The sequence below is a fragment of the Vulpes lagopus genome, chromosome 21 (assembly GCF_018345385.1).
Source record: "Vulpes lagopus strain Blue_001 chromosome 21, ASM1834538v1, whole genome shotgun sequence".
Taxonomy (NCBI): domain Eukaryota; kingdom Metazoa; phylum Chordata; class Mammalia; order Carnivora; family Canidae; genus Vulpes; species Vulpes lagopus.
In genome coordinates this window covers 22,480,125-22,505,549 of record NC_054844.1, presented here as the reverse complement: position 1 = coordinate 22,505,549, position 25,425 = coordinate 22,480,125, and the positions used below count along the sequence as shown (strand labels likewise).

Below are 25,425 nucleotides of genomic sequence, written 5' to 3'. Positions count from 1 at the left end.
ACATTATAGGAAATATTACTTGCTTCCTGAGCCACATTGTTTTTTCTTTTTCTTTCTATTTACTAGAAAAACAATACCAATGATGTACCATTTTCTATTAATACATAATCATCTCCTTGAAAGTGTAACATGCCTTTGGAGCTAACCTTTTTGGAATTAAGAACATTGTTATTTTATTTAACTATGGATTTTCCAATGAGCCAAAATGTTAAAATTTTAAACTTTTTGTTTTTTTTCTTTCTCTCTTAAGATTTTATTTACTTGACATAGAGAGAGAGAGAGAACACAAGTGGGGGGCGGGGGTGCGAGAGAGGGAGAAGCAGGCTCCCCACTGCAGGAAGCCCAATGTGGGGCCAAATCCCAGGACCCAGGACCCTGAGATCATGACCTGAGCCGAAGGCAGGTGCTTAACCAACTGAGCCACCCAGGAACCTCATGAGGTTCATTTTCTTTATCTTTGTAGAATTTGTGGTCAGTTCAGTAAAAATTTATTGGCACCTACTTTGTGTCTAGCACTTGATTAGTTCCTTTTACTCAATGACCTTCTACTCAAATAGGCAAAATTTCATAGAATTTCACAAAGTGCAAGCAGTCTGAGAATTACACACACTGCATAGATAGAAAGCCAGAAGATGTCTAGAGCAATGTATAAAGAACCCTGTGTGTTTCTAATGAGAATGAAAGGAATTTGCTAAGCCTAAATAGCCTCTGTTTAGTTCTAAGTCAGTGATCACGATATTAAAGAAAGTTGTACCATTACACATATGAGTGCTTTTCATCATTCAGTGACATAGTGAAAAAAAAATAACCAAGTAGAAACGTCAGTTCCCCATATCAAAAGCTATGAAATATAAGTGCTCCCAGCCAAAGAAGGCAAGATCTGGAATTTTTTTTAAATGTGGATATATAGAATAAATATGCAACCCTCCTGATAATGTTGGCTGATGAAATGAAATTCACCAACTGTAATTCTGGCACAGAGAGACACACATAGTGCCCGCATGCACACACACACACACACACACACACGCACATACACATACACACCCTCGGCATATCCTTAATCATTTGCTATCTTATTTACATTTCATTTGGTAGAGTAAATTCTATCATTTGAACTTTAAAAAAATGTATTTCAATATTACTTAGGGAAAAATAGGAAATAATGTGATTGGCTTTCAAATAGCTTATTACCATTCAAATACTCTCAAGATAAATTATATTAAAGGGAAAAAAAAGAAAGAAACCCTGTTTCAGCTTCCGAAACATTCTAAATGGAGACTTAGCTCTAAGTAATCAAAATTGCTTTAGTTGTGCAGAGCGGCATTAAAAGCCTTGTCCACTAATTGAGTGAAGCAGTGCTACTGGAGCAGCCTTGTCCCCTCATTAGATGATCTTGCAGGCACTGTTTGTCATTCTGGGTTGCCGGGCTCAATCTAACAGTACTGCTGGCTCAAATTAGTGGTAATTCATTATGACACAGTATGTCCTTCTGTGAAACAACAATATGAAGCCCATGGGGCATCTGTCTGCCACTACTACTTCTTTATCACATTCCTCCCACTTCAGTTCAAGTAACCACCTTTGTATGAACCTTCTAACTTCTTTAGCTAACTGGTGATTGGGGATACAATTTGACTGAAGCATTGCATCCCCCTCCCCTCCACCAATGTTACAGAGCAAAAAAGGATGGGTATCACACAACAGGCCAAGTCAGTCTGGAAAATGATGCCATGTTTTGAAGGAAGCAAAGTGTACTTGTGTATATGTGAGTGCAAGGACTTCTTTTTGAATGCAAATATCTCCCTTGTATCAAATCATAGAGGCTATTAATAGAACATATTGTGATAGAATGTTCATAAATGTCACATAAATCCAAAGAGAAGGTAATTTTTCTGACTATGTGAGTTTGGTTACTCAACACATTTGGAGGGAAACTTCATGTTTATATGATGAGCATTGCTGTTTGAAATGAGACTTTTCTACTCATATGGGTAGGTGGAATCCTGTCTCTAGGGGAAAGTTCCATCAGTGATGCGATTGGACACTTCCTCTTACTAACTCCAAATTGTGTGTATCAGTTAGCTCATTGTGTCAATTCATATCATTTGTTCCATCTCTGGAAGAATGACTAAATTCAACTGATAAAGAATGTCTAAACCATGTTTAGATAAAGCTTTTCCTCTGAAATCCTTAAATTGCCTATGGATTTAGAAAAGTTCGCACTTATTGACTGTTGACTCTACTGTGTTGGAAGCGATGGTGCTTAGTCAGTATGAGGTACAGGACAGTAGTGCACCCACTGTTTTCCCAAGGCTGAGCCTAATCTCACTGCAGGATATCTACTCCATGCAATATGGGCCTGGTGGGATTTTAACAGCATTAAAAGCCTACCTACTTCCACACCATTTATCGTTTGAAATTCTACAATTAGACTCATTCTTTTGGATTATAGTTTTATAAAGAAGGGAAAAAAAACCTTTTCTTGACATAATCTGATTGCTTAAACTGGTTAATATATTACTATTCATTATTAGTAATCATTTATTCATTTATCTAATATTTAACTCTTTACCTTCATAAAACACACTCTAACAAAATCCTTCAGTTCAGCAGTAGTCCTCATTACCCCATTTTACAAAATTCTTCCATAAAATATAGATATATCTGTTTTTACATAGTAGTTCTTAATGTGTCTTGACTGAATTCCTGCTTTCTTCACAAATTGGCTTCATCCATATTCAGTTTTGCAACTTCAGTGAATAGCAACTCACTCCTGTTTGCCCATTCCAAATACCTGGGAGTCATCCTTTGACTTCTAGCTTTCACTCACATCCGTATCTATGTCACTGATAAATCCTATCTGCCAAAATATATATTCTGAATTTATACCATTACCATTTGGCTCAAGATAATGCCAGCTGTTGCCTGGAATATCAAAATAGGCTCTTTACACCTACCTTCAGTCTATTTATAGCATAGCTCTGAAAATAAGTGGGAGCATTTTTAGTTCAGAAGGTCTGGGGATTTAGAGATGCTAAATGATCAACCATGGGCTTGATGGTCAGGGCAAAGAGAAATTGCCTACCCAAAATACCAATAGCTACCCCATTGAGAAGTGCTGAGCCCATTAAAAACCTAAGTCACAGAATGTTCCACTTTTGCTCAAACCCCTTCAATGGCTGCTATTTTTTTTTTCTGAGAATAAAAGCCAGTATTATTACAATGGCCTACAAGGCCTTACACAACCCATCTTTGACTCTCCCTTATATCTGATCTAATTTCCTGTTCATTCTTATTCATTCCCTGCATTACAGCCACTCTGAAAATACAGTCATTCTGGCATGCTATTCTCACTGCCTGAAAAATTTTTTCCTCACTATGCATGTCTTACTCCTTCACCTCCTAACTCAAATGTCTTCTTTCTTGGTTACCCAGTTGCAGAGTCTCTTCTCAGATTCCAATCCACAAGCTATTTTGTCTCCAAAGTACTGGTCACCATCTAACATATTTTGTTATATTCTTGTCTTTGTGTTTACTTACCAGAGTATAAGATGCAGGAGAGATTTTTGTCTGTTGTTTTGTTTGCTGTTATTTTCATATTGCTTAGAATATTTGTAGTATAATAAAGATATATAGTAGGTGCTCAATAAGTAGTTTTTGAATGAATGGATTTAAGCTTATAAAAACCTTAGGCAGTATTCCATTAAAGAAACGAGACTTTAAAAGCTAATAGGCTAGTAGATTTGTCAAGCTTGTCATACATAGCTTAGTAAAGAGACAAATTTTGACCTGTCCTTATGAATACATTTATTTATTCATTTGCTAAGTATTTAATTTTAATTAGGCACTGTTCTAGGTGCTAGAGGTAATGAAGAAAAGTAGGTAAAGTAATGAAGAAAATAGGTAAGGTCATAAAGCAAACTAATTTTAGAGATAGTAAGTGCTAGGAATGCCTGGGTGGCTCAGCAGTTTAGTGCCTACTTTTAGCCCAGGGCATGTTACTGGAGTCCCACATTGGGCTTCCTGCAGGGAACCTGCTTCTCCCTCTGCCTATGTCTCTACCTCTCTTTCTGCATCTCTCATGAATAAATGAATAAAATCTTAAGATAGTAAGTGCTATACAGAAATAAAAGGAAGAAGGAGGTAGTTATAAGTAGCAGGGGTGTGGCCTCCAATTCTGGTATTTTTCCCACTGTAAACTGATTTTATTTTATTTTATTTTATTTTTTTTTTTGTAAACTGATTTTAATAATTACTTTATTTGATACATTAGCAAACACTTAAAAATAAAATGAAGTGGGGAATTAGTACATAGACAGCTATATTTTGAAGAGGTATATGTTGTCTATTAGAAAGAAAATGGATTATGATGTCAGACAGTCTTAGGTTCAAGTCCCAGATCTGCCACATGCTTACCATGTAACCATAGACAATTAATTTCAACTCAGTGTTCTTATTGGTTAAGTATTAATAGTGCATACTTACAGGTGTCTGTGAAGTAAGGAGACAATGTAGATAATGTATATAAAACATAGTAAAATAAGTCAATAAATGGTTCTTTAAAAGACTTTTGGCTACTACACAGAAAATGGACCTGGATGGGAAGCCCAAGAGGGCATCTGTGTGCTGAGGAGAAAGATTAGGTTATTATGAGATCAGATTATTATGAGGTGCCAACTCAGAACCTTCGTAAAAATCCTTTCTTTCCACCACTTAAATCGCAAAATACAATTCTATTCCTAGGAAAGTTTTGTTATTCTATTTGATAACCTTTTGGTTATTATGAAAGTTACATAACTTATTGATGAGATGTTTAGAAAATGTAGATGAGCAAAAGAAGAAAGTAAGGAGTCCCTGTAATTGTAAAATTAACATTGTAACATTTTGACATTTATCCTTTGGGTCGTTTTCTTTTTTTCCTTAAGGTCAATTTTATAACGTGTGTGTGTGTGTGTGTGTGTGATTGGTTATATAACTACAGATCTTCTGCCTATTAAACCAAATTAATGTTTTAAAGCATTAATATTTTGGAATAAGATTAGTGCTTTGGACTTTTGGATGCTGGAATCACAGGAATGTGTATATGGATCAGGACTCAGCTAATTACTAAGCCTCATTTTCTTGAACTGATTAGTAGGGAAAGGATCCATGGTTTAGTTAAGCAGTGCCCTATTGTTAGCCATTTGGACTCATGCCTCATATATATATATATATATATATATATATATATATATATATATAGTTTTTAGAGTTATTTCCTCAGGGTATAATCTCAAATAAATTTACATATGAATATGTGTAAGATTGCTAGGATATAGGATCCAAATACTTTTTTACAATATATGAACCACTTTCAGCTTTCACTAACCACATATGAAAACCTCACTTTACCATTCCTTTCCAGCGTGGGTTTTTATAATAAAAACTTGTGCTAATTTGGTAAAAATTAATAATTGGATACTTCCATATGTATGCTAATTTACCATTTGTGGGTCCTGTGAAATGAGAAGTTCTTCAGTATTCCTTGGAGAGTTACAAAGGACCTCACTTGAGAAGGTAAAATAATTAGGCTAATTCTTGAAGGTGAGTAGATAGAGAAGAATGGCACAACATGCACAAATTGTCCCATGTGTAGATTTTGGGATGGGAGAAATGAGAACAACTAAAGAACTTACCAGAATCAAAGTAATAGAAGAGTGTAGAGAAGGACAATATCTAGGGGGAAGGGACAGAGTTTATAGATATTTAAGAGATGGGATGAGCATGATTCAATGGCCAATTAGCTTTGGACAGTGATGGAGTCTTATAAGGAATTGTAACTAAATAATTCTAATTTTATATAAATCACTCCTTTGTTCAACATTTTCTGAGTTCAATTAAATTTAAAAACTCAAATTACAGCAAAAACTATCCCTATTTACATATTAGATATAGGTAGGCAACCATTGTTTTGTATTTCAGCATGCTACACCATGCATACATGTCCTTTCCTTTGGAGGAACTGCTTGTTCATTCAGTGTCCATGACAAAGGTACACGATACAGTCCTAGCCAATTATAGAACTTCATCCTGCAGGCCACTATAAATGATATAAAGAAAAGCCCTAGTTTTTCCAATATGCAAATATGAGTAATCTTCCCTTATGACATTTTGTCTTCCTGTTGAATGGTAATTAAAATACTGTACAGTTTTGCTGTGGCATGAAAGATTATAATAAGAGTAATAAGATGTTATAACACTTATTGAATATCTACAATAATACTCAATGATGTTCAGTTGACTAGGCACTCTTGCACTTGACAAGCATTAACTCGTTTAATACTACTAAGCACCCTATAAGGCATACATTATTATAGTTCCCTTTTAAAACATGAGAAAATAAACGAAGACATAAAGTAACTTTCCAGTGGTCATGAATAGATGAATAGATGGATAGATGGAGATGGGATAGCCAGACTTAACAATTTCTCAATAGAGGAAATGAGGTATTTTTATTCATTATGTTAAGGAATGTTACTAAGAAGTAAACATCTTTTCTATAATGTTTGACTTTATTTGCAATTATTTAGAATTTCCTGGGAACGAACTGTTATTGATCTTCTTTTTACTTAATAATTATTTAGTTAGCTTGCTAATCAACTACATAAATGCTATTTCCAATTGGTAATAATGATGATGCTCTATTTTGTGTATCTGGTAGGAATCATCTCACGTTTTATCACTGGAAATTCCTACTTTATAATTTTTCACCTTAATTAATCTATTTATACACATTATGATATCTGCTGTACTGTTAACTTCTAAAGTGCAGAATCCATGTGTGATTAATCTTCCTAGCCTTCAGAGTAGGCCAGAAAAGAGAAATTAATGTTTATTTTTGGGTTCTGTAAACTCATTAGTTCAATTAATTATCACCTTAAAAGATGAGAGAGCTAAGGTTGAACCACCTATAAGTCGAAGCCTGAACTCATAGTCAATTCTAGATAATCCCATAACACATGTACTTTTTATCTTGGTATTTTACCTTATAACATAATCTATATCTTATGATAAATACTTTTTGTGGAATAAATGAGTGGATAGATGGCTGTTTTTCAACGAATCTCGAACTTAAGTCAAAGTGATGTGTTCACCCACTTTAGAGAAGATAAGGGACCCTTATTTAAATTTCAGTGGCAGAAAATGTATGTGAATAGTCAAAACATGTATTAAATAAAGAGATTAGCCACTGTAGTTTGTATAACTGGAATGGTCAAGCTGCTTAGTCATATGACTTACCATTATGAAGCTGGGTAAATGTGAGATAGTTTTACAGAATAATGTAGCCTGTATTTTTTTTTAATGAATTCATATTAAAATTAAAAGTTAAATAGGAAGTATTGGGAAACTTCAATTTTATGTTACTGAAATTTGATATTTTTATGTATATATGTTTCTTCATATAATTATTTAGTTTTGTTTGGCAGCTAAAGTTTTATAACAGTCATTCTTAAATATTCTAAAATCATTAAAGTATCTATGTGATTTCCAGCTTCTAACAAATTATATTCTGAACTACCACCATAGTTTGGATTAAAAAATTTTTCCCTTCACTACCAGTACTGATAAAGTGACAATTATACTTGGATTATATTATAATACTTGAACTTTGTTGAAAGACTAATCTCTGAAGAATAGTTTAAAAGTAGAATATATTCTTATTATTTTATTGTTGGTAATTAAACTTGGCCTGGCAGTAATGTTATGTGTCAAGAAATAGTGTATAAAATATAAAATATTTTTTCTATTATCTTAACATGATTATATTTTTAAGGCAGATGTGGGTACTTTTTTTAAAAAATATGGGAACAAAATTATATTAATGTATCTTTGCTTTATATTGTGTGATTTGTTAAAAACTGTTTTGTTGAGGTAGAGTTTATACACTTTACAATCTACTCATTTAAAGCATGCAATTCAGTGTTTTTTAGTAAATTCAAAGGGTTGTTTATCATCACAATATAATTTGAGAACATTTTAATCTGACAAAAACTCTATATTCAGCAACAGTCTCTCCCTACTCCAAATCTGATTGCTCCGTAACTCTAGGTAATCGCTAACGTGTCACTGTGTCTCTGCTCTATGTCTCTATAGCTTTGCCTATTTTGACCATTTCTTATAAATGGAATCATACAATATATGTTTTTTGTTACTGGCTTCTTTCTTTTGATATGCTTTCAAGGTTCATCCCTGTTGTAATGTGTACTTTATTCCTTTTTATGGCTGAATAATATTCCATTGTATGGCTGTACCTAAATTTTGTTTATTCACTCATCACTCATCGATTGATGACGTTTAAATTGTTGTTGCATTTTGGCTCTTAGAAATAATGCTGCTATAAATATTCATGTACAGTATTTAGATAGACAAACATATGTTTCATTTTCTTTTATGGACATACATGGGTGAAATTGTGGGGTCATAAAGTAACTCTATATTTAACCTTTTAGGAACTGCCAAACTATTTTCCAAAGCACCTGCAGAATTGCTAGATCATACAGTTACTTTATAGATTTGATCTTTTAGGAACTGAAAACTATTTTCCAAAGCACCCTCAGTTTGATGTAAAGTTTCTCTACAATCTCATCAGCATTTATTATTACCTATCTTTTTTTATTAGACATCCTAGGGAATATAAAGTGGTATATCACTGTGGTCTTGGGTTGCATTTTCCTAGTGGCTAATGATGTTAAGTATCTTTCATGTGTTATTTGGCCATTTATATATCTTCTCTGTGGAAATGCCTATTCAGATTCTTTGTCCATTTTTAATTAGGTTGTTTAACCTTTTATTATAGAGTTGAAAGAGTTCTTTGTATATTCTGGATATAAGTCCTTATCAGATGTATGATTTGCAAATATTTTCTCCCATTCTGTAGTTTGTCTTTTTAACTTTTTTTTAATTGCTCCCAAGACAAAAACATGTTCAATACTTTCTTGATTGTGTACTTTGAAGCACAAAGTTTTTATATTTTGATGTAATCCAATTTATTATTATTTTTTTAATTGCTGGTCTTATCTGTTGGTGTTGTGTCTAAAAAACCATTGTCAAACTCAAGGTTATGAATATTTGTGCTTTCTCCCAAGAGTTTTATAGTTTTAACTCTTACATTTAGTAATATCCATTTTGAGGTTTTTTTTTTTTTTTGTTTTGTTTTTTTTTTTTTTGCATAGTATTGCAGTAGGAGTCCTATTCTATTCTTTTGCATATGGATATCCAGTTGTTCCCCAAACCATTTGTTGAAAAGACTGTTAGGTTCCAATACTAATTTCTCAGATGTTTACTGGGTGTTCTGTCATTCAGTTCAATATGACACTATCTGGATTTAGCATCAGATCCTAGAAATTGAAGAGTAAGGTCCCCAATGACTGCCCTTACTTCAGAAGGTAACTGCAATGAACACTTCTGTCTGACAGAATTGGCCACAAATTTGGGAGTTCTCACAACACTCCCTCAGCTTCAGTAATTCCCTAGCATGACTCATAGAACTTATAAAACTTCATATTTTTATTATAAAGGATTCAAATAAATAGCCCAGATGAAGATATACATAGGATAAGTCTAGTCGGGTCTTGAGTACAAGAGTTTATGTTTTTTTTGGAGTCAGGGTATTTGACCCTCCCATATATCAGTATGTTCACCAACCAGGAAGCTCTTCGAGACTCATTGTTTAGAGCTCCTCTTGAGGTTTCATTACATAGGCACGATTGATTAAATCATTAACCTTTTGATTAAACTCAGTCTTCAACCTCTCTCCTCTCCTCAGAGTTTGGGGTAGTAATGTTCTGGAAAGTTCCAGTCCTCAAATCACATGATTGCTTTTTTTCACAACCTCTCCCATCCAGAAGCTATCTAGGGGCACAGTTAGAGGAGTGAAGTCATAGCATAACAAAGGCATGCCTATTGTTCAGAGAAATCCAAAAGTTTTTGAATCTCTGGACCAGATTTATTTTCTTTCTCTCTGTTCCTTTCCGTGATTCTGTGTTTCTGTCTTTCTTTCTTCCTTCCTTCCTTTCCTTCCATCTCTTGCTCCCTTCTTACCTTCTTTCCTCCCTTGCTTCCTTTCCTTCGTCTCCCTCTACCCTTCCTCCCCTTCTTCCATAATTGTCCCTTCCTCCATTGTCTTGGCAAGAGTGTCAAAAACCAAATGACCATAAATGTCAGGGTTTATTTCTGTACTCTCAATTTCATGCCATTCATTGATTTATATTTTTATCCTTATGTCAGTACCACACTGTCTTGATTGCTATAGCTTTGCCTTAAGTTTTGAAGTTAGGAACTTTGCATTCCCCAGCTTTTTTCTTCTTTCTCAAGATTGTTTTAGCTATACTGGTTCCCTTGATTTCCATATGAATTTTAGGATCAGCTTGTCAGTTTCTACCAAAAAGGCCATCTAAAATACTGCCGGAGGTTGTGTTGAATCTATAGGTCATTTTGGGAAGTCTTTTCATTTAAGAATATCAAGTTTTCTGATCCATGAATGTGGCATGTCTTTCCATCTTCTTAGATATTATTTTGTTTCAATGGTATTTTAGTTTTAAATGTAAAAGACTTCCACTTCTAAGTTTACATTTAAGTATTTTCTTTTTTTTTAAGATTTTGTTTATTCATAGAGACACACACAGAGAGAGAGAGAGAGAGAGAGAGAGAGAAGCAGAGACACAGGCAGAGGGAGAAGCAGGCTCCATTCAGGAAGCCCGACGTGGGACTCGATCCCAGGTCTCCAGGATCACACCCCAGGCTGCAGGGGATGCTAAACCACTGTGCCACCAGGGCTGCCCTATTTTGTTTTTTTTTCTATGCTATTGTAAATAGAATTGTTTTCTTAATTTTATTTTTAAGATTGCCATTGCTAGTATACAGATATTTAATTGATTTTTATGTATTAATAAAGTATCCTACAACCCTACTGAACTATTTTTAGTTCTAATAGTGTGTTTAGTGAATTTCTTTGGATTTTCAAATAAAAATAATGTTATCTACAAATAGATGGTTTTACTTATTCCTTTTCAATCTGGATCTTTTTTATTTCTTTTTCTTTATTAACAAACCTGGCTGTAATTTCCAGTACAATACTGAATAGAAGTGGTATGAGTAGACATCCTTGTTTTATTCCAAGATCTGGGGTAAAGCAGTCAGTCTTTTACAATTAAGTATAATAGTTACAGTTTGTGTTTGTATTTTTGGAGATGCTCTGTATTAAGGAAGTTTTCTTGTTTTGCTTATTTGTTGAGTGTTTTTATCATGAAAAGGTGTTGGATTTTTGTCAAATGTTATTCACATCTATCGAATAATTGCATTATTTTATATTTTATTAATATAGTATGTTCCATTTTTTGATATTTAGATGTTACACCAATTTTATATTTCTATGATAAATCCGAGCAGGTATTTCTTGGTATATAATTTTTTTTTACTGTTCTATATACTTTAAAAGAACTTAGGTACTCTAAAAGTCACCCAAAATTACTGAGACTTTTAAAAATGAAAAGTCTTAATAAAATAATAATCTAAATTGTGCAAGTAGTCTGGTTCTAGATCACCTCCAAACCTCTGGTTATAGTATGTTAGACCAATATTCTAGAAGTAGAATTCTGTTTTCCTTAAAGTACTTTTTTAAGTCCTTTTAAAGTAGTGACCACATAATCCAGTTGATGACACAGGTAACACCACCATCCTAGGACAGAAAATATATGTAGTTTATATTTATACAATTTAAGAATCGTGTTGCAATGTCACAAGAATTAATAATAAATGTTTAAACATTTTGAAATGATAGAAGTAAACACTTTGGGGATCCCTGGGTGGTGGAGCAGTTTAGTGCCTGCCTTTGGCCCAGGGCGTGATCCTGGAGATCCGGGATCGAATCCCATGTCGGGCTCCCGGTGCATGGAGCCTGCTTCTCCCTCTGCCTATGTCTCTGCCTCTCTCTCTCTCTCTGTGACTATCATAAATAAATAAAAATTTAAAAAAAAGTTAAAAAAAAAAGAACTAAACACTTTGGGGGCTAAAGCTTAAAAAGGTCAAATAGGTGATGAACTTATCCTTATAAAAATTATTCTACATCTATAAGTAAATGAAAAAAATTATGATAAAATAGTTATATGTATTAATTTTGGGGAGATTTTTGGAAAATAAGGCTTATCTATGTAAGAGGTTAAATAAATCTCCAAAGACATAGCTCTTCTGTCATAGGGCTGATGATTAAATCCTGGTCTTTGGAGTGCTGGGTGACTCAGTCAGTTAAGCATCAAACTCCTGATTTGAGCTTAGGTCATGACCTCAGGATTGTGAGATGGAGCCCTGAATCGGGCTCTGCACTAGGCATAGGGCCTGCTTAAGAATCTCTTTCTTTCTCTGCCCCTCCCCCTTCCCTCTCTAAAAACAAAACAAAAGAAAACAACCCCCAAAAAACAGACCTGGTCTTTATGACACTGGAGTATGAATATGAAAGAACAACTGGGTATAAATAAATAATGTGTTTCTGCTTTTATTTTGCTGTTTTTATTCATACTGTTTTTACATAGAAATTATAGAATGAGTTTGTAAACTTTTATTATTTGTTTTAAGATTTTATTTATTCATGAGACACACAGAAAAAAAGGGGCAGAGACATAGGCAGAGGGAGAGGGAGAAGCAGTCTCCCTGCAGGGAGCTGGGTGCAAGGACTCAATCCCGGTACTCCAGGATCAATCCTGGTACTCCAGGATCATGCCCTGAGCTGAAGGGAGATGGTGCTTAACCACTGAGCCACCCAGGCATCACTGTAAACGTTTATTCTGATACAATTTATTGTCCTAATGTAACATAGAACTGTGTCCTAATAAGTAATAGTCTGTATTTAATAAATCTTAGTCCCCATTTGGATGTTTTCCATAAAGTTCTGTAGCTGAAGTAATGTTACCTTATACGTATATTTTAAGTTAACCATCAAGGAATAGAAAGTAGGTTACAATTGTTTTTCTCTTTAAAATGAGGCTCAGGGTTACATATTCATACATGTGCTTACATGAATGAATTAATAATACAAAGATTTTTTAAAGCAATTTAATTGATACAGCTCCAAAATAACTGGTCCACATTTTTACATTTCAACTGTTATCTTAACTATCATTTACAAAATTTATTTTTTAGTTGTTCTTCCATTATTCATTCATCAACCACTAACTGGCAGTCTTATGTTGCTGTGTGGCTGTGAATCTTTTCTAGAAAAAGTTATTATGATGAAATTATTTAATATTTCTTCCAAAGTTTTGTCGTAGAAACTTTGTTTAACTCTATGATACTTGATTTTTTCACCTATTTTAGGAATTACTTTGATTTCTAACTACTTTTCTTTCCTGTATTTTTTTCAGCTTTACAAGAAATAGATAACATCAAGGACTTCGGGAGTGGGAGAGATTGGACAGGGAGACTCAGCAGGTCAGGACATTTGTGTTATCATTTGCTGATCATTCTTTTGCCATCAATCCTACAGTTCTCAAGTCTCTTGCCACTTGTTTATTTCTTGGACATGCTTACTTGGTATGTTCTCAGTTTTGCAAATCATGACTAACGCCTTCATATAAAAAGTCTAGCATTTGAGTATCCTTTTTTAGGATTTGAAGATTAAAACATAATTTAAATGAATTTTCAAGAATAGAAGAAAATTTTTTACCTAATAAGTTATATAAATACCCTGATTTCTACTATTCTAACATAAATTGTTTTGAATGATGATTTCTTGATTACTTTTCCAGAATCAAAACTTTAAACATATAAAATATTATTGATTATAGTAATATTTAGTAATGGTCATAACACTTGGGTCATGAAGGTTGTTTCCTTTCTTTACTATTCTATTCTCTGGGCTTGGATCCACCCTAAAAGCTCTGGACACTTTAGAGTCCATCTGTTTGCTTACACTAATCTTAACTACTGAATGTTGACTACTACGTGAAAATGAAGGTTAATTAAAATACAATTTCTAATGGAAAGATCCAAACAGTCACAGGGTCTACTATGAACATTTGTCACCATTGTGGAATGTGTCACATTCCTCAGTAAGCTGGAACCATGCTGGCCTTTGAGGTGTCCATTGCCCTGAGTGTCCCCATATGTTACTAATGGTTTCATGTTCACTTCCTGCTTCAGAGAAGTCTCACAGTTGTCTTAAACAGTGATTACATCTCTGAGCACAATTGTTTAGCTATTTATAGAAGCTTGGGAATCATTTACCTCTGTGTCATGCCTAGCACTTCCACAATTCTCCTGGAATTTAACTTAACTCCTCTGCATACCAACTTCTATTGGGTTTTTCAGTGTTCATCACACGGAGGGATAAATGCTTTTGTACTTCAGTCTGATCACATCTCTTCTAGTAAAAAGGCTTTTTCAGAAAGGAGCTAAACTTAAAGTTCTTCTGCCTGGATGATTCAAGGATTTAGTTATTTCCTAGCATTAGCATTAGAGACCAGACAGATTGTTATTTTTATGTATTGAGAGAACACTAGTCTCCAGCTTAAAGGAGAGATAATTTCAAGTATATTTTGATGCAATGCATCTGTTCAAGTCTCTGTTCTTAACTAAATTAGGTAAGAGTCCCTCAAAAATATGTATTTAGAATGATATGCTTAAGTGATTGGGCTTTTAAGTATAACTCCACTGATTCTTGCAGCTTTGAGATTTCCTTTGGGCAATACTCTCATAGTTTTCTGGTGGTAAACAATTCCACATTGTCAGTTGACAAATATTATTAAACTAAACATTAAAAAGAAATAAACTGAAGCCAAAAGTGGTAGGTTTTCTTGACATCCCGCTGAAATGTAAGTATTGACCTTTAATTGAATATACTTGTTGAGTTTTGTATTTTTGGAAGCAAAATAAAAAAGCAGGGGACAAACATCTCATAGATCCCATAGTCTTGGGAGACAGAATTTAATCCAATCTATATACTTTACAAACCTAAATTGCTACCCAGTGTGACATGAAATACTAACAGAGGTGAATCTGTGTTTCTTGACATGGTGCAGGCCTAATGCATTATGCTGACTTAGAAATTATGGAATACAAACAATTCTGCACACAACATTGTGCACACATTTAAAAAATATCATCATCTGCCATGTCCACCAATTTACAATCTATGGAAAATACAATCGATACTAATACTTGACTTTGGATTGTACTGATATTTGAATAAATTGAGAACTTTAAGCTTTTCTTTTTTTTTTTTTAACTGTTGTTTCTCTGGAGAAGTTTCCCGTTTGGCTGGATGAAATGGAAAGATGATTATTCATTCATTCTTTCATTCATGCAACAGAAGTTCTTATGTTCCTGAAGCTTTAATTCTAGAGGAGGAGAACATAAAGTGAAAATTTAAATATAGAGTTGACCCTTGAAAAATGTAGGGGCTTAGGATGCTAAATTTCATTCAGTTGAAAATCTGCATATAACTTTTGACTCCTTGAAAACTTAACTAATAGTCTACTATTGACTAGAAACCTTACCAGTACCGTAAGTAGTCCATTAACACATATTTTGTATGTTACATGTATTATATTCTTATAATAAAGTCAGCTAGAGGAGAGGAAATGTTATTAAGAAAATCATAAGAAAAATACATTTATAGTACTGTATTATAAAAATTCCATGTATAAGTGGACTCATGCAATTCAAACCCCATGTTGTTCAAGAGTCAATGGTGTATGATAATGGAGATACATACTAAGAAGTAAATAAAACAGAGTAAATAGAGAATGATGGAAGACTTTTTCAGATATTATTCTGAATTTCAGATATTATTCAGATATTATGTCTGAGGAAGGTGTTTCTGCTAAGGAGAAAATGAAGCACAAACTTAAGTGGAGAAAGGGAACCATTCAGATATAAATGGGTGAAGAGACACTCCTTATACTTGGTATGTTGAAAGATTGTCAAGAAAGGCAATATAGTAGGAAAAGATTAAGGAATGGACAAGTAAAAGATGACAATGGGAAGAATGATGTGGTGTCTATCACAGAGAGCCTAGTAGATCACAGTGGGACCTTGACTATCATTCTGAGTGAGATGGGATTCACCAAAGGGATTTTAGCCAATAAGGGACATCATATGGCTCACATGTTTTAAGAATCACTCAGACTTACAGGGGTATGTAAAGCATTTAAAAAATTTGTCTTTGGATACAGAATATAAATTATGAGTGAAAATAGACTTAAATAAACAACAATCCGGGCAACATTATCTGATCAGGATATTGACTGATGATTGTGTTCTAGGAGCTAATGTTAAATAGCGTAGCTCTCTTTTTTCTCTTCCATGTCCTTAATTTGCATAATTCTTTTGAATTTGAATCATGTTCTTTGGCAGTGTATAATAACTTATTGTTTTATAATAGGGACATTAATGACAATGATATGTAATATTTAAAAATTATGTACATCTGATTGTTGTTGTGCATGCTGATTTTCCCATTTGTTTGTCATTTATAATTTCAACCAAAACTACATAGCCTCGTGTAAGTCCACAAACAAGTCATGAATTTTATCTTCCATTTGTAAGTGAAGACGCTTGATATAATGTCATAGTTTTATTACAATTATCACATGATCTGTTAGACTATTTCTGATGAAGGGAAATGGAGTATTTAAAAAAAAAAAACTTGTAGGATTTAGAGGGCACAAATTCTGGAACCAGCTTTGAAACTTACCGGCTGACTTGGGGTCTTTAACGTGTTTGCCTAGAAGTGATCAACATTTATGTTATCTCTGTAGTTCCTTTACATTTGTTGACTCAGTGTGCACATACTACATGGTAAATAAAAATTGGTTGAATTAAGAGTCACCTACAGTAGAAGTGACCATGTTTAATATAAATGAGAAAATAAGATTATTTCATATAAATAACAGGAAAATCTCCATACTTATTTTGGTAAAAATTATCAGAGAAGATATTATTGATAGGAAGAGTCATTTATAAAATTATCATGATTATCATGTGAAAGAATCAAAGTCGGTCTGAGAAAAAGAATTTAAGGGTTGCCTTATGTTATCAGTCTTGTGGCAGCAGTTTCCAATTGCCAAATGATAGTTTACCATAAAATTTTCAAACCTTTAAATCAATATATTAATAAAGTATTTTAAAACTATAACTAAGGTTATAGCTAAGCTTAGATTTCCATTATTCGGCTATCAGAATATGCATGGAACAAAAATATAGAGAGACACATATGTGTCTATATATTTGAAAATTTTTATTTATTCTAAATTCTTTTAATTATAAGAATTATAAGAATCCTTTTTATGATTAAATGAGAAATAAAGAAATTATTCTTTGAATTAAGTATTGAAGAGGGCATGCCTACCTTAACTTCTCCACACAGACACCTACAAGTCTTCTTGAACCTGGGATGATTCAGGTCCTTTTCTGACATAGGCGGTGCAGGATGTTTTCCTTCTAGAATGGCCAGTTCCTCCACCAATGGTTATGCCTCACTTCTTTTGGCAGCTCCAGAAATGCTGATTCTTCACTCCAGTATTTTCGGCTTCTTTACTGGAAGCTTTAATAGTTAAAGGTGCTCATGTTTCCCACCTCAAAATAAATAAATTGACAAAAACTTCCCTTCCTATTTCTTCCTCCAGCTACCATTCCCTTCCTATACATATTTCCCTGAAGTTTCAACTTCCTGTCTCTGTTTTCTTTCTTCCCACCCACTCCCCAACCCTCTTCACTTCTATCATCTTGCTAAGGTTATCAGTTACCACCATCACACTAAATCCAAATGACAATTTTTAGTCATTATCTTATTTGGTTCTTGAGTTCATGCAACAGTTTTTTTTTTTTTTTTTATTTTTAGAAAGACTCTTTTCTCTTTGCTTTTTGATGAGATTGAATCTGTTTTGGTCTCCACTATAACCCTAACATATCTTCCAAAGTGCTTTTCTTATAGCATGCATTAAATGAATTTAGTTTGAAGATCCAACACCAAATATTATAACGTGAGATATAATGTCATAAAGACTACACAGGACCTACAACTTAACATTCTACTGGGTCCATAGGAAAGAAAAACAAAGTTTCATAGGCAAGAGAGTACTTTAGCTGGGTCTTAAAGGATGCCTGTGATTTTCCTAGCAGAGATGTTACAGGGAAGGGAGGAGGATTGCCTAGTATATATTTAAGGTCCTGGTGTCTGAAGTGTCTCTTTGGGCTTGGGTAAGTTTGGATGCAGCCCAAGGTATACAAAAGGGGAATAGTGACTGTAAAGATATGTTCAGCTCTTTACAACATAAAGAGCCTTTACAATTCAAAGTCTATAAACAGGACTTTGATTCTGACTTTGGTGATTTCACTTTCAATCCAACATGACTTGGGCAGTTCTTGAAAATTTTTGTTTGTTTACAAGGGGAAGAGAGGAGACCAATACAATCATCAACAAGAAATCCAGAAAGTCAGGGCCAAGATAAAAATGCTTGAGGACAGCTAAAAGCAGAAATTCAAAGATGGAATCAATAGAGTTTGACTTACTAGAGCAATAAGGGATGAATTTAAGCCTTGAGTAACTGAAATAAAAGTCATGCAAACCATGGATGTGGGAAATCAGAAAAAAACATGTATTTATTTTTACTTATTTACTTATATTTATGTTAGTGGAAGGACACAAATAGTTTGGAGAACCTATACATTTGAGATGCCAGTGTTGATAAATTGAAGTATCCATGCAGAAATTTTGGGACATGGCAGGAAAATTGAGGATGAAGCTATATGAATTAAAACTTGAAAGCAAAGTTTCCTCTTTAGTGGAAGAAGGGCAATCCAGGCTGAGGGAATACCTTGAAAGACGTAGGGTCTGAATGCCATGTGGAATTTTGAAGAAAATCAAATGGAATAGTCTAAATACAAGAAACTCTGAAGTTTGTAATGTAGTTCTTCTGCTTGACAAGCTGTGTAGTTCTGAAGTAGGCTTTGATTTATTTATTAATTTATTTATTTTTAATCTCTGAACGGGCCCTGCCTGAGTGATCTGGAGATAGTAAACACCAAATGTAGGCTTTATGGGTTCAATAGAATGTAATCACTTCTGAATTATGAAATTTTTTGAAGTATCAAAAATTGTTTAGGAATCCATTCATTCAATTGTTCGTTCTTTCATTCATTCATATATTCTTACTGAGTCTTAACCTGTGTCAGGCATTCTTTTATTTATATTGCCTGACTTTTTCCCCTTCCCATACTTGACTTGAATTTCACGGGTTGAACTGAGCATATTATTCTCTGTCAGTTCCAGGAAAAACACTGATTTAGATCTTGTCTTTCTGTGGCATCCATGCCTTCCACAACTCAGACCGGGTTACTCAAGTGGGTTGGAGTAACTATAAAAGGAAGTGAGGGAGAATGTTGATTTTACTTGTCCAATAACGGGAAATACATTCATTGTGCTGATACCCTGTGGACATGTGGAGTAAAATATTTAACTCACGAATGATTTAAATCATCCTCCTTAACGGTAGTTAAATACGCTGATGTTATAGAGATCTGACAAACATAACTATTATCATAGGACTACTGAGAAGTTTTTGGACAGAAGTGCCAGTTAGAGGAGGGGAGCCCTCTCCCTGAATGTTCAATGAGTGCTTGCCTGGGGTGTCCCCAGGAACAGGAGCTGACACAGGTGTTCAGCACAGTTGCTTACTGCTTCCCATCAAGAAGGATGGGGGGTTCTTAGCACTGCTGGCTTGTGGCACTCAGTGTATTTGGCAAGCAGTCAGCCCTGGCTGTGGATTTCCCTGGGGAAAATAAAAGCCACAGGAGAGTCATCAGTGTGACCTTCTGCTGGGTAGTTGGCACACAGTTGCACCACAGGAAGGCTTTCAGTTGTCATTTTCTGAACGGAGAGATATCAGGTGCTGATGGAGGCTCCCCATTCAAGGTGGGAAGTGTAGAAGGAAAAAAAATATTGAGCAGAAGCTTACCAAATAATTCCCAGTCATGAAGCTTAACACCAGCTGATCTTCTGATAAAAGAGATTTTTTTGGGGGGTGAGGGAAGGGAGGAGAGGGAGTTTCTTTGGTTCTGTAAGCACAATTATAAGCTTTCCTATTTAAGTCTGACCCATCATATTGAAATGCTGTCACTAGTATCATTAGCAAGTAAAGTGTTGATAACATAGTCAAATGCACAGCAGAGTTCTGGCTCTTAAGTGTCTGGACTAACTCCCAATATTAGGAATAGGAGTCAAACTGCCATCACTTTTCCTGCGCTAACAGACGCCCTGCCATTAGCAGTCTGAAGGCAATTTTAATAAAATACATAGCCCTGCTGAGTTGGTCTCAAAAGATAAATAAGCAATGCAGAAAAGAAGCTTTTGTTTAAAAGTAATTATTTAAACTATGCATTACAGGTAATTTTCTTTTACCAGTAAGGCAAATGCTATCAGAATTTCAATAATGATTTGGGGGCACTTATCTAAATAATGCGATATTGTCATTTCTAAGAGTTAAAGCATCGCTTTATTTTCACTTATATACAAAATGAGGGTGAATTGGATTCAGGTATCGTGTGCATGTGTTTTACAGTTTATATTACATTTTTTTGGGTGAACAGTGTTGTATTCTTAGACAGATTTATGGAAATGTAACAAGCTGGTGATGGAGTTCTGGGAACTGCAGACTTGACTTCCAAACACAGATTAGAACAGGAGGGCAAAGAACATCTTTTTATTTTTCCTTCGCTGTCAGAAAGGAAATCACATTTCAGTCTTTTAAAAACTCTTTTAAATAAGATGCTTGTACATAAACCACAGTCACAAGGGTATAATAAATGTGTACATATATCAGAGGAGCCAAAGCTTTGTTTGCCAAAAGGTAAAAGTCTCAGAAAGCTTTTTCAGAGTCTATTTGGAAACGATTAAAACCACCACCTTTCCTTTTCTTCTTGATTGTGACACACTGGCCTGAAATCCTTAATACAGAATTAGCTCTGGCCTTACAGCAGGCAGAATAAAACTTGCCTACATAAGTGTAATGTGAGGGGCATCAGGAAGGATTCTATTTCCAACTGCCATCCAGGGGAAAGGTAAGCAGCATGTGCTTAAGAAGGAGACAGACTTCAGTTCAAATCCTACTCAAATCCCAAGTTGCTTTTTCTTTTCCATAATATATCAACTTAGATAAGCCATGTGTCTTCTTCAAGTCTTTGTTTTCTCATCTATAAAATAGGATAATACTAAAAAAAAGAAAAACAACTTTGTATGATTGTTGTCAGGATGAAATGAGACAATACATGTAAAGCATGTAGGATTTTATATGGCATAGAGAAAAAAACTGAAGAAATGTTTCTTTTTATTTTAATGATCTTTTTAAAAATTTTAATGATATTTTAACAAAATTTCATCAAGAAGGTTATATGTTGAAGACTGTGTGCGATAAATATGTTGATCATTATATGGTTTCCTTTTCAAAACTAAAAAATCTAATGTAAGACAAATATTTAACCGTAATACTGTGTGCCAGTTGTAATACTGGTATGGCATTTGAAGACATAAAGGACTCAGGGCTTAATCTTGGCTGTGGGAAAATTGCCATAGAATTTTGGTTTGTTGAGCTTTCAAAGTGAAGATGCTAAGCTATATATTTCTATCCTGAGCTGTTGTGATCAAAGGCAACTATTTCTTTAGAGTGATTTTTCCAGGTCTTTGTTCTTTCTGTTCTCCTTCCTTTATATTTATGTAAACCTTTTCTTTAATTTTTTAGCACTATTTTTAAATAACATCTAGTCAGAGAGGAGAGGTAAATATATATCAACCACTCAAAAACTGTTCAGCATCCATCCTAAAATGATATAGGGGAAGGGTTAATATATTATATTGCTAATGGGAATAAAAGTTGGTACAAATCCTTTGGACAGGAATTAGGCAATATCTAACAAATTTGCATATACATATCATTTGACCCAACAATTCTATTTCTAGGAAATTATCATGAAGACACACCTTTAACAATACAATACAGAAATCACAAGCTCGAGGTTATTGATTGTGATATTGTTTATAATTGTAGGATATTAAAAACTACCTAGATGTCATGCACAGGAGAGTAGTTGAATATCCCTATACACCACGGCATCTCCATATAATGTGGTACCATGCAATTATAAAAAGAGTAAATAGATGATAGAGTAATTTTTCAGTCTATACTGCCAAGTGAAAAAATGCAGAAGTATATTACCTAGAGTGAAAGGGAAATAAGAAAAAAATATATATGTTTGCTAATTGGGGCAAAAAACTAGGAAAGAAACACTAGAAACTCATGAAATTGGTTACTTACAGGGTTAGGTTCAGCAAGTGGGGACTGAGAAAATGAAAATAGGGTGGAAGGGGTGATGGGAGAGTGATATTTATATGAATGCTATCTGTCCATCTATCTCTCTGTTTATTTTTGTATAGCTCTGATATTTGGAACTGTGCTAATGTTTCACATACTCAAAAATAAACAAATAATTAAAATGAACCATGGTGATCCAGAAGCCTCACATGAAAAACAAACAAACACAAATATATAATAAGCTTATCTATATTTGTAAGAATTGCAAATGAAGAGAAGGGGGAAGAAGGGCTATTTTAAGTAACTTTGCCAAATGAACTTTATATTCTACAATTTTAAGAAAATCAGTAGCTATTGTACTCCAATTAGAAAATTTGTTTTTGCATGATATAGATTAATGACTGTTTTTTGTAGGGGTCAGAGTTAACATTGTTGAAATTGCTTTAAATGTGTTATAGGACTGAGAAGCCTGGGTGGCTCAGTGGTTGGGCACCTCCCTTGGGCCCAGGGTGTGATCCTGAGGTCCCAGGATCAAGTCCCACATCGGGCTCCCTGCATGGAGCCTGCTCTCTGTCTGCCTATCCCTCTGCCTCTCTCTCTATGTCTCTCATGAATAGATAAATAAAATCTTTTTAAAAAATGTGTCATAGGACTGTGGATAATGATGGCTATTTTCACCCTCTAAAAGAAATTAAGAGGGCTAGAACAAACTCTGTGGTGTTGAATTGGAATCTAAGCTATCAATAGGAACTCATGGTATGTGTGTGCTATATATACAAAGAGTGCATCACAGATATACAGATATAAAAGCAAAGAAATAGTTGTGTGTGTGTGTCTACCTCAATCTACTGAGAGGCCTAGAAGCAATAATATATCAATACTGACGAGCACAATTAGTACCTAGATTTTGGCTTCTAAATACCACTTTCAAATAAAAGAAACCAATAATCTTTGTAGGAATGGATGTTTTTAGCACAAGAATAGGAAGAGTATATGATGAAAAACTGGAACATCATGTGGTGCAAGAAAGTAAGGAAAGACCAAAAAGTGATGAAAACACATTGAAAAGACACATGAGCCAATGTGAAGTGGCCCCTGATGGCCATATCTAGGACATATGAGGAAGAAAATAATGGTAGTTTTGAATTATATTTAATATAGTTTGTGACACTATAAAAACGACTGAATAAGTAAATAAATGTGGGGGAGAAAAGCTCTTTTTTAAGAGCAGAATACCAGTTAATAAGTATAGAAGGAATGATGGAACTAGAAAATCACCATCTGGTAAACACCACAGTAATAATCTTTTCAGGCAAGAATTGCCACTGGATAGTAAATTAGTGGTGAAAATATGATGATAAACAAGATACTTACATAGTGTTAAAATATCTCTTCTTAAAATGCTTATTCATTACAAAAGGGAAAGTAGTCACTTTTCAATGGAAGAACCTGGCAAGCACCACCTAAAACAAGCAACCAAGGTCAACATCACTAGTAATGGGATGTATTGTCATCATGTGATCACTCCTGTGATTCACTGAGAAAGGCACAAAAAGTTGTTTCTGTCACATTCTTGCCCAAAATGCATAATATGAATTTATCATGAGGAAATATCAGATAACTCAAATTAAGGGACATACTATAAGGTAATTCAGCAGTACTATTAGGAAGGGTCAAGGTCATGAAATGCAAAGAGAAACTGAGGAGTTGTGCCAAATAGAAGGAGACTAAGAAGACATGACAGCGAAATATTGGTCCATGGTCCAAGACAGGACATTAGTGGGGCAATCCCAATTTCAATAAGGTCTGTAGATCAGCCAGTTGTATTGTATTAATATTAATTTCTTGGTTTTGATCATTGTATTGTGATTTTGTAAGATGTTAATATGTGAGGAAGCTGGGAACTCTACTAGTTTAGCAATGTTGTGTAAGTATGAAATAATTTCAAAATGAAATTCTAAATTGAAAAATAAAAATAATAAAAATGTTTGTCTTAGGTAAGATATACGCATGTATTATCCATCCTTCTTTATTATCATAAAGGGTTTGCTGTATAAGAGGGTGATCACTAGACTCTAAGAAGAAAGGGAAAATTGTAATAGAGTGATAAGTATGTAGCATTGTGAACTAGGTCTTATTCTGTTAACTGGCTCTGTCACACACTGTGTAAGCCTTGAGGGTACTTACGATATCTTTGCATTTGCTAGTCTATTTTCCAATAAAATAGAGATAATGATCTTAGCAATATGGTTTCTAATTATTCACACCAATGGAGGAGAGCAAAAATGTCGAGTACGGAGCCCAACGACAATAATTTTAAGCACTCAAGTGAAGATCAAGATTTAATGTCAATGAAGGACCAAGTGTATTCTAGTAGGTATAAAACTCCAGATTATGAAAATATTTCCAGGGACAGAAGACAGAGCCAGCGGATGTGTGTGAAAAGATCAGTAAGCAGACAATAGCTAGAAAGGAAGTACAAGCACAGTACACAGTGCAGCCAGTCAGTCAGACACTGAGAGTCCAGATTCTTCTTTTTAAAAAAGATTTTATTTATTTATTCATGAGAAACACACAGAGAGAGGCAGAGACACAGGCAGAGGGAGAAGCAGGCTCCATACAGGGAGCCCGATGTGGGATTCGATCCCGGGACTCCAGGATCCGCCTTGAGCCTAAGTCAGACACTCAACCGCTGAGCCACTCAGGGATCCCAGAGAGACCAGATTCTTAAGTTAGATACAGGGTCTGGTGACTCCATCTCCCCAAGCTTGATGGAGCCAGCGAAGTGGGGGTAGTACTCATTAATACTCTGTGACAGCATTAAGACTAGGGCAAGGGAACAATAGGAACTTAAGAGTTGCAGAAAGATCTATGTAGATAGTTTTCACATACATTCATGTTCAAAAATTTCATGTTTAATGTAGTTACAAGATGTAGGCAGAACGATCAATTTTGTTATCTATGTTTTTATAGATGAAGAAAGTCAAATTCCATGTTTCCATAATCATATAGCTAATAAGTACAGACAGGATTTGTACTCTTTACCAGGATGTGCACCTGAGTTTATGAACCCCCTTCTAGCATC

At 34.4% G+C, this 25,425-nt stretch overlaps 1 protein-coding gene across 12 annotated transcripts in view; it reads left to right on the top strand.

Annotated features, from left to right (window-relative positions):
* The window catches only part of SOX5 (SRY-box transcription factor 5), a 1,001,956-nt gene that overhangs the window by 326,008 nt on the left and 650,523 nt on the right, over positions 1-25,425 (top strand). For all 12 annotated transcript variants that reach the window (XM_041735837.1, XM_041735832.1, XM_041735833.1 and 9 more), the window contains one exon: positions 13,398-13,464. The gene's annotated coding sequence lies outside the window, so the exon portion shown is untranslated. The remainder of the gene's footprint in view (positions 1-13,397; positions 13,465-25,425) is intronic.